The sequence below is a fragment of the Bombus affinis genome, chromosome 1, assembly GCF_024516045.1.
Source record: "Bombus affinis isolate iyBomAffi1 chromosome 1, iyBomAffi1.2, whole genome shotgun sequence".
In the NCBI taxonomy this organism is placed as follows: domain Eukaryota; kingdom Metazoa; phylum Arthropoda; class Insecta; order Hymenoptera; family Apidae; genus Bombus; species Bombus affinis.
In genome coordinates, this window is record NC_066344.1 from 1,217,623 (window position 1) to 1,229,150 (window position 11,528).

Sequence of the window (11,528 nt, forward strand, 5' to 3'; positions counted from 1 at the left end):
TGTATAGTCTGCCTAATGTATTTTTACAACTTTTGTTAGCTTCGTTAGCTTCCTTAGTTTCTTTTCTTAGCTTCCATCGTTTGTTAGCTTCTGAATTATTTCATATTGTCGTTCGATAGTCAGAAATACCTGTTTTATCGCAACGTACGCTAATACGATAACTCGTACAATTGGCAGAAAAGTATATTAAAAAAAAGTATGTAAACATGATATTTGAATAAAGAAATACCACACGGAGCTCGTACGTATTTTGCCCGAATGGTTGAACGTTCTAATAACGAGTGCTTGAGTATAACATGCTCTACTGTATCTTTTTTTGTCTTTGAAGCAAACGAAACCAAATTCTAGGATATTGAAAAAGATTTAATAGCGCGTTATGATATTGTTGATCGACATTCGTACGAAGATGGTTTCATGGAGCGTGAGACATTTCCAAGATACTTCTGTAACATTAGGTTTCTTGTACCATCTGGCGTTTCCTCTCGGATCATGAGCATACGTTACCGAGATATCCGCGTGCACGTCTCTTCTTTATAACTTTCTCCGGACAGAACAAATGGGACCACGAATCTGAAAGTAACGGTCCAGTTACGAGCAGAAATTCAAGGAAAGGGAAAGTTAAAACCACATTTTTCGCGTTCTCCAATCCGGTCACGTCAAACTTTAACGAAGTTGTGGCTGTTCGGCCACGTACGATTTATAACCTCTTACGTCCGTGCAACAACCAATTCCTCGGCTTTGATATTTCCTGCGGTATAGTGGAACGAAGAAAATTTGTTTTTCGTTCAACGAGTTCATTATTACTTCGATCTTTAAACTTTCCTCTTTAAGTTTTCCGTTTAAACTATTTGAACGATCGAGTGACAAATTTCATTACGTATACGAAGCACGTAGTTTGATGTTATGGGTTTTAAAAACAGGTAAGGAACCATGTTCTCTTCGGAAATTTTTCTTTTCGCGATCGCGATTTTATAACTGAGTACCACGATATTAGAATCAATATACATTTTGTATTTTATCAAAGATTGTAATTTTGTACAACTCTTATATTTAATGGTATTATTAAGTCAGAGTATCTAAACGATTGTTACGATGGAATTAGATATATTAGTAAAACGATGTAGCTAGCCGCACTAATTGATTATGTATGAATATCGAGACGATAACCGACGAAGATATCGAGCATAAAATTTTGCTGAGAAAGTTCAACGTGCTTCCGCGGTGATGTGTACACATGTATACAGAGCCTGGGATTTTACACGTATTATTGGCCGCACGCGTGAAATGTATCCGCATGGTAAACACGGCGATAAGTGAGGATGACACAGGAAAAATACCTGTGCTGCGTCATCGCTCGTAGTAACTTATCTACGTGGCTGGTTTCGTTCCACAGCATTTTTCCGAAGGCGTACGACGCAACGTAGCTCAATGAGCAGGATAAGAAGAGCGGATATGATTTAACTGGCGAATAATTTCAACGTTTTCCAAGTTGATACGTGGCCGCAGCGTAAGTTGAGAAATTCGCGTCACGTAGTTTATAGGGTCGTTCAGGAAATTTAGATTTTCACGCTACCAATACAATGGTATTCAAACTATTCAAAGTTTAATTTTATAGCTTCCCGATTATCCGAACTCTTAGAAAGTTCATTCATATAGAGGATAAATGACGTAACTGTATTACATATTCTATGAAATATTATTCTGATGATTGTTGTTTATATCGTTGCGTTACTGAACTTATACAGCTAATTATAACTAAGAATACCATTCTACGTAACTAATTGAGTTCGTTAAATCTTTTCTAATAATTTATTAAATATTTTGCGCATAATATATACGACACGTGCAAATGAGACGTTCGCATTGATCGTAAAATATCATTTGAATATTCTTTATAGTTTGCAATTGATTTGCATAAAAACAGGGAAAGGTAGAGATCTGTGTATGGCAGAAGTAGGCCAATGGAGTTTGTCTGACCATATACTGGGATGTACTACTTACCTGGCTGAGTACACCACTCTCACGAGACGACATGGATCTATACTACTTCCTCGACTGTATATATGCAGAGAATCTATATGTTTATCAGATTAAGCGTACAGTTACACTGTACGTCTCGGTACGCCAATTTATTTTTACGGTATAGTACGCTTTCGAAATTACGATATGTCGCACAAAAACTTGAAGATCATGGAATCAAGACAGGATTGCAAAAAATTTTGTGATCTACCACATTTTTCTCGAAAGTGCGAACGTTGCCGGTAATGAAGGGTAAAAAGACGCTGACGCGTCATTTGTCACTGACCGATGCACACGTGCTGAGCTTTAAGTAGATCAGTGAAAACGTACGAATAAAAAGTATGATTGCACAAACGGAAAAGAAGTAATGAAGCTATCGAAGTGATGATTTATTCGTGAGGAGGACGGAACATTATATCAGGAAAAAATGAAAACGAATTTCGAGATGAAATATTCTGACTTTTTAACAGTTTTTTAACGGCAATAAATTGGCTAAGTTGACAAAACAGAGTGTAAATTGCACGAAGAGGGCCATTGATGAAGGATACTTTGACGTACGCAACAGGTCCACGTTTAAATGGATCGCGAAACTTTTCAACAGACACGAAAGTTCGTTAGAGAGCTTACGTATCTCACTTTGAGTCATATGAGTGGTCACTTCGCGCCAGATCGCTGTAATAGTATGTTCGTACATGGTGTCAATTACCCTGGTTACCTTCGTTTCATATATCTTCGTATGTCGTACCTTTAATACGATATCTAACGCTAGTGTGGTGTCTTAATTTTAAGAAAAGTTTTCGAAGGAAGTATCACAAGGGAAAGGAAGTAGTTCCATTGGGAAAATCCATTGATCGATAGTATTCCTTGACCTGACTGAGACATTGGGTGTGAGAGCGCTTTGGGAAATAGCCTGATGGGACAAAAGGGAAAGGCGAGCTTCTTACGAATGCGAAATGTGTATTGTAAACTTTTGTGAATCATCATTGAGATTTTTGAAAATCATCTCAAGCTAAATTAGTATTAGGTTGATAGAACGTAAAGAGAGAGAGAGTTGTTAGTATAATTTAAACTTTTAATCGACTCGAATAAAATAAAAATTTATTCCAATCTATTATTTATTACTGATATTCATAATGAACTGTTATTTATTATCCACAATATCTCTGCTCTATTGAACTTCCTTTTTGTTTGTTACCTCACACGATGTAATAACGTGTTTTACTTTATTTTAATAATATCTGCAGGTATTGCGAAATATTCATACGTTTAAACATCGTACTCGTATTTCGATTCGCATGAAAGACAGTTTTTTAAATAAAGATGTAAGTAGAGTAGACGAAGAAACTACAGAAAATTAAGTAGGGTAAGGTTGCAAATTCGAAAGAACAAAATTACTAAACTGTCGGGTAGCCTGGAGCTAGCGAACGGAAAGAGGAAATGTGACTGTGACGTTTACGAGAATGGTTCGTAGTTATTTACACCTACTTCGGGCCATACTTTTCTGATAGGGTATTCTCCGTGAGCAGAATAGCAAGTCGAGGGTAAATTTTATCTTTGCATTGGGTTCCGCGCACGCCTCAAGCACATGTCTTCTGTGTTTTCGAAAGATTTCCGCGCCCGCAGAAAGCTTCCGCGTGCTGAGAATCGAATCACGAATCGCGTAACGAAAGGATTTCTCGCGTCTGCATCAACCCTATTTCATTCTTTTACGACCATCCGCGGAACTTTCCGTGCTTGCGAAGCAGCTTAGCAATGGCTTCTGTGTGACAACTTAAAAGGATTTCATGATTCGGAGAGTACACGTCATGCGGATAAGCAAACTATTTTTTTTTTTACAGATTATCAAAGATTTTTATATAAATAAAATCTCATTGACCCGAATAAAAAGTAAGAGGTGGCTTTTTATCGGTTGCCTTTACGATCTATTTTTTATGGAAGCTTTATTTCAATTGATCTCTAAAATCGTAATATCACTTAATATCGTGGGAATATTTGTTATAAATAAATCGAGTTTCGCAAACCAATATCTTCATTCAGAAATTGACATGAGTTACGAGCGAATTTCTGGAGAAAAATGATTTTATGTTATATCGATGAAAACAATTCAACCGCTCGTATCGTGACCGGAATGGCGTATGTCTGTGTTTCCCAATTGCAATCTCTCCTTCCGAATTTCTCTGCCGGAAGCATATACCGATAGACACTGACGTTAAAACTATTGGGAATAGTCTCACGTACAATATCTGTACAACATCAAACAAACAATTATTTCAATGGGAAATCAATTTATTAAAAATTTCTCTGCATGTAGACCGATATTTTTAGATGTATATTTGTAAATAGAGAAAGAAGGCGATAACTTTTTTTATAATATCCAAGTAATTTGAGAGCCAATTATACAATAGCTGTAGAAAGTATTTGCACATACCTTCGTTTTCCAATGAAATATCTTTTTATCGTATTCCACGTTTTATAGAAAATATTATCAAACGATATGAAACTTAATATACTTGATGCGCAAATGCTACAATAAATACAGCAGTGTACAAATATTTTTTGTAAACACTGTAGCACGCTGCCGAATACGTATGACCTCCGATTGACTATGAGTGCCAGCGTCGTGACCTCGATAGGAATTTGTGATTTTCGACTGGTTTTGTGTACCAAGGTTATGACATTGACTACCTTTCAATAACTTCGAGAGCTCGACGAATATCAGACTCTCGAATATCAGAATCTCGACGAATACTGTGACTTTCAAGTGGCCTTGACTGCCAAAGTCGTGAGTTCGAGGACCACTCGAGAGACCTTCGGATGTTATTGAACGCGAAAAACGTATTAGCGGCGATTAAATGTTTTTGAATCCCAATCTAACCTTTTGGTATCTTAACTGATTCTATTTCTGTTATATTGAGTTGAGCGTTTTAAAAGCTTGAGAACTTTGATTACGAGCTAATGCTTTTCTAGCTAGCCATAAACTTACGCGACTCGCTGGATGCAATCCGATAACGCATTAAGGAACATTTTGCTTGATTGTCAATACGCTAGAGTACATTTCGTATTGAAATTGGTGCGTTTTTTACCAATATAGTCGCGCAAGTTGCGTCGTTTTTATTGGCTTTGTTAATGCATTTCCGGAGAAAAGATTTCTCAGATTCAGCGTTATAGACAATTTGTCTGTTGTTCGTCGAGTGTCCATGTATTAGGGTTGATCGATGCCTAAATTAAATTTTGTAATTTCATCGTCTTTTTGGTCGAATTCAATTCTTGCCGCATTTTCATGTTTCCTATTATCCGTTTTTTAGTCTTTTTATACCGATATCGTACATACATACTCTATTATATGGAGAGATACAAAAGTCATGTCGCTCTGCAAAGTGTTCTCAGAAAAGCGGTCCAAAGGGAAATTAATGTCCGCCACAAAGCAGTCGTTTTTGCAGAATCGACAAGCGTAAATAAAAGATTGCTCTTCCCGCTTTATCCCGAGATTAATTCCTGTTCGTAAAGCACAATGGGAGGACGGATTTTAGACAGTTGTCTTGTAATAGCTTTTTTCAATTTCAATAACTTCCGCTGGATTATTATTCGTACAAGTTCGTTATTAAGATTGAAATTGTATTTGCGAAACTTTCATTAATGATGTTCCTGCAATCAGAAATACTATCGTAGTTTCGTTCAGTATGTCTACCGGTACGTATAATAGACTTTGATTATTCCTATATGTAAGACTAATGCAATTATCCAAGTTTAATTCAATTTATGATAATTATTCAAATTATTCGATTTTAACTGGAAATTATTTTCATTTGTTTCGAATATAGTATTGGAAATATCCGGAACACGTGCAGGTCGAAAAACATTTTATTCCGACTATTATCGCGAGAATTGAAAAGTAAGTTGTATCTGCAAGACGGAAAATATACATTAGTAATAAACAGTTAGGTTTCCAGGTGCAACGGTGTAGCGTGAAATGTTACTTCACAGGGAAAACTATGGTTTCCTCGAGGACGATAAAATATGACGAAAGGCTCCACATAGAGTACAACAGTAAGCATAACTGTACCAAGGGCATCATGAATAAGGATTACTTTATACACTACGATAACATACGGAGAAAAATATCTTTTGTTGTTTTTCCATGTACTCGTTGTAATTTCTTTGCATTTTCGACCAGACCTGAACTGTCTTGTTGTATTTCGTATTTTCCTAACCATTATACATACGTGTGAAAAATGTTCATTTATCGTTTATACGACTTGCATCGATATTTTGCAAACACATAAATAATATTAAATTTCAGTGATACTAAGTTAAATTATAATCTGATTCTTACATACGTGCAACGACGTATTTTTAGAGATCATTGAATCTTTTGTACGATTTGCGACAAGAACTTCGGTGCATATAACAAGACGAAGGACAGGGAAAAGAGAAAATGGTTAGGAAATCTCTGTCACTTAGCTGTCAGATATCAGAATTTATCGTTTGTACATATAAGAAAGTTTGAAGATAACAAGCAACCCAATCTGTGTTACCTTGATCCAGACATGAATCTGAATCTTATTTGCGACGGCTATCAAAATAATATTTCTTTTCTTTTATTTGCAACCTAAATTAAACGTATTAATGACATTCTTCCGTTACGCGTATTTTTGTCTAATTTTCAAAAATCTGTCCACAAGGACAACTAATAGCTTCTAACGTGTAACGCTTTTCGTTTTACACTGTAGTAACTTATAACGTATAATGCCTTACGTATTTGTACTTTTAAACGAACGATAAGTCACGTTTGTCATCATTAGCTAATTTTTGTTCGATGAACGCAACAGTACTACCTGTATCTTATTTCGAGTAACATATTTTCTCCTGTAACAAATGCTGAACATCTATTCACCGTAAGATGTTATCGTCAAGTACGTTACTCTACGCCGTGAACTACAGGCTGCTGGCTTAATCGTGAAATGTTCATGGACCTACCGTTCCTCAGACCGAATTTCCATTATTATAATCACATTATATCTTATTCCGACGATGCAATATTCAGACAGTATTTATTATCAAGATTCCTCGGAGGGAGAAGTAAATGTGACATATTTATTTGTAATATCATATTCTACGTGTACCTTGTTAATCGTACATTTCCGCACTTCGTCCGATAGGAGGTCACCTTTAATATTTTAACCTTCGCGTGTATATGCGTTTAATATCATCCTGTAGAAAATTTACAATTCTTGGAAATTTTAATACAGAAAGTATAGAAGTTTTATTAAAAATATTCAGGCTTGATATCTTCTAGATACATATATTAACATCTTATTACGTGTCATCCTTTTGTATAAAATATCGTAATTTTTCTCGTGGTATATTATTTTAATATATATATATATATTTTAATTATTCGAGATTAAATTAAACGATTGATTTTTTATTTAGGGAATCTTTATTATCTTTATTCCTCTAAGAAAGAAGCGTTGCGAATTTGTAGGGTTCAGTAAAAGATTATTAGCGTTCGAAAACGAATATATTACATTAAAACTCGTACTGTGTGGTTAAGAAAATGTTGTTTAAAATGGATTCGTTTCAGCTTACAATTAGTGAGATTGACAGCCAATACCTCAGTCTGTTTCATTCTTTGGAACAATTTAACTCTCTGCGCAATGCACGGGAACGCTTTCGCAGCAGCTTAATCTTCGATCGCCAGATTTGAGAAAATTGGAATGTCTAACACGATTCTTTCGGACCCGTGGAACGTTAAACGGGACGAACATTGGATCAAACCGAAAAATAGATGAAAGCGTAGCTAGACTGCCAGGTCAAGCGACAGGGAAATCTGGGATTTTCTGCTAGATCGTGAACTACGGAAAGATTTGTGGATACTGTAAGATATTTATCATCGTATATCCTTGCGAGATAAGCTTTTCATCTGAAAAGTCATTAATTTTAGGCTATTCGCAATTTCGTCTAATAATTCTGTCCAAAACGCTAGTTAATTCATTATAGGACAACGCCGTCTTAACGAAAATAAGTTTTACAATTTCTTTTAGTCAATTTACGTTATTAGATCCCGTGAACATTGTAGTTTTGAAAGGGAATTCGAAGGATTTGTTTCATAGTTTGTTCATCGTTGCTTTTCCTTTCACCTTAATTCTGTGATTTTATAAAATTTGAAAAGATTAAATTCTGCAAATTTTTTGTGTCTCTTATTCATATAGCGACCCTTTATAAAGTATCTCTGTACTTTATGCAAAGTATGCAACGTCATAAAACATTGTTTACGTTACTTTACTCCCATTTCTCCGTAATGTTGCCTTTATGAAACTTTCACGCATTATTTCACCGTGTGGTCCTTAATAAGTTAAACGTCGATCAAATTGATTCGCGGTATCAATTAACGTCAAGTTTCGGTGGCCATTTACGCACAGCTACAGTGATCAGAAAAGTATTAGGTACACATACAGTTACGCAAAAGCGTAAATGTGTATTCAATGCGAGCCACGACCAATATTTTTCAATAAATATGGAAATATTTATTTATTCGAGTCGCGTTGATTCGATGTTTACAAACGTCCAATTGCTCGATTGGTATATTTCCCTTTATGTCATAAATGCACACGTCGCTCTGTATATTAAAATAAAACGTTTATTCTCTATCCAGCGTGTTGATATTCTCCGGTCAATGACAAAATTAAACGCGCCTAATTTCCCCATAATATTTTACCTTCTAGAAAGAACGTACTTAATTACAGAGGTTAATGCTCTTTGGTCAATTAACCGAATAATTGTCGAGATGAAACTATTTTCGACGTGTTTAGAATAAAATTTGGAACGGAATTTCGGACCGAAGTATCGAGCTTGTGAATTCTATCGAGAGCTCTCCTAGATAGTTTCCAAATTCTTTACGTATAATACGTCCTTTCATAGTGCAACTGCGGCCTCTTTGTGGTCAAATTTATGGAAGAATTTCACTGAAAATAATTCTACTATAATATTCGAACCTCTTTTCTCCAGTGGTTTCAAATCTTCTCAGCTAATCGCCTTGTTGAGGTTATTCAGTATATAAAGAGAGAAAAACGCGTGGATGAAGTGTAAGATACAAAGTATATATTTGACTTAATAATGAAATACAGGAATACAATTTGAGCTGGTCCAGATCCGCACGCTAGCAGTGTTACTTTATGACTGGAAACCCCGAAGCCAACGTCGCCTGTCTACAGTTTATGGTCTGCCTCCCTGCTATTCTTTTGTCTATGTGCTGTCGATGGCTTCAGCGCTTGAGAAAGCTAAAAAGACCAGATGTGGTGTTTTTCTAGAAGTGGTGACCACTTCAACACGCCTAAACTATACGAAAGCTTATGAAAATACTCCAACACTCTCAGAAACTTTGTATAGTGTACTTGTATTGTAGAAAATTGTAGTTGCATTATACAAAACATTTTAAGATCTCATTAGCTCTGTAACGAAGTACGACTATTGCGAGTATAACGGTAAAATTTGAAACGGATCTGAAAACGTATATGGAAGGTACAAGATATTCATTGGAAGCATATAGTTCGCAAAGAGTTTCGTATAATCCACAATCCGTATAGTATATTCATAAAAAGTTTCTGCGGTAGATATTCGAATGCTTTTCGAGTCACAGTACCTTTACCTAAATATTTAACGACCACTTTGGATTTACTACCACCGTGTGTCACAACATGATATGTTATGGCTTCAGACGGAGTCGTTTGGGCAGGAATTACTACTTATTCAAGAGGATTACAGACGCATCCTTTATTCCAAAAGTTTCTTTAGTGTAATGTAAAACGAATCGGATATCGATGTTTGAACGTGGCTCTTTGGCCTCGTTTTATCTTGCGAGAATTACGACTGTAATTCGGTGAGTATTTTGCTGAAGGGTCTAACATACTTTAGTGTGAATTTACAGTGGATCTTGCGTTTTTCATCTCATTAAGTGGTATATATATCTTTATTTACGTCCAATTAACTCTTTAGTAACTTTGGTGATTATTTCCCAAATTACTTACAGGAACAATTTAAAAGTTTCAAGGATTATTATTTTCGTCCCGCTTTTTCATATTTTCTTGGCGTTTCCTCTTTCAACGCCGGGCTGGTTATATTTCACGTCTCGCTCGTTACGTCTTTACACTTTGATGCCCTCCCTCGATTTGTCGCTGCGTCTTTTACCGCGGACCAACCTGTTTTCTTATTTTGTTCTCATTTCCAGTGTTTCGTATTTACGTTATATTTCATTATTTTTCCTACCACTTTGCCACGACATTAATATTGCATTATATTAGTGGTGGATATCAAGGACAACGCGATAATCGCTTTGCGAAAGGGTGTATCGATTTCTCGGTGAAACAGGTAAGAAATCTTTCAATTTAATGGAGATCCGATGTCAACGATAATATCAGTCAAATTCTTAGATAAATATCGTTTTTAGACGTACCGAAGGTTATTGCAACTTATCAAATATCGTTTGCTATTTTTAAATTAACATCTTCGATACATTTGTCCTACATTTGTCGATATTTTTAAGTCTATGCGTATAGGTTTGAGTATAGTTTTACGTTCATAATGCAAAGTATGGTACTCTGGGAAAGCGACAGTACACTATTATAAGATACTCTTTTAGGAATAAGCAGAGGAATTCGCTTAGAGTTGGTGACTGTTCGCAATGCTTCGTTTACGATAGTGTTTATGACTGACCACTTATCGTACTCGTAAATTCCAACTTAACCATCTGCGTTAAAGTTGACGTACTGTTCGAGTGTTCTTCGTCTGAAAATAATATTATTGTCTCTCTTCGCATTTTCTTCCAATTCACCTCGTATTACAATTCTCATTTCCAACGGTAACATTTTTCTTTTCATTGTGAAACTCAATTCACGATAATATTTAATCGTAACGATTAACTTTCTATTTTCAAACAACGTTAAAGGTAACATTAGCGCTAGTACCATCATTGATAAAACATCGTGAAACTAGCATAAGCTATATAACAGCTATAGATAAAACTTAACAATAAGACTCGTATGAAAAATCTTGCTACGAAATAAAAGGAATATGAAAAAGTATTCGTTTCTTTCATACGTTTAGATATACGTTTTATTAAAAAATCATTCAAATCTCCCAAAATGCACCACTATCGGTCGATAAAGTTTCTATAAAGAATTACAGATTTGTAATTTCGATAGTCGTTGCGTTAATAGTAGACGATTTTTTTACGTAATTTATTCGCAGTATCGTACAATACCGTTTTATATCGAAGACAAAAATTTCCATGACAACTTTTCTGTCATCGAAAAGGCCGAAAATTCGTAGAACGTCAGAAGTAATTTCGCAGCTGCGGAATGCGTTTGAATGGGAATCGATGCCCCGCGTCGGTGTTTCACGCATGATGGGACGAAGGACGGGAAACTTAAACGAGCTGCATCGCGTATCGCGGCTTGTCGAGCGGTTGCCATCGAAAATCGAAATGGTACGAAATCGCGGATGCACGCCAT

At 35.8% G+C, this 11,528-nt stretch overlaps 1 protein-coding gene across 1 annotated transcript in view; it reads left to right on the forward strand.

Moving 5' to 3' along the window:
• Positions 1-11,528, forward strand: part of LOC126915803 (glutamate receptor ionotropic, NMDA 2B) — a 360,824-nt gene that overhangs the window by 31,329 nt on the left and 317,967 nt on the right. The window lies entirely within an intron of this gene.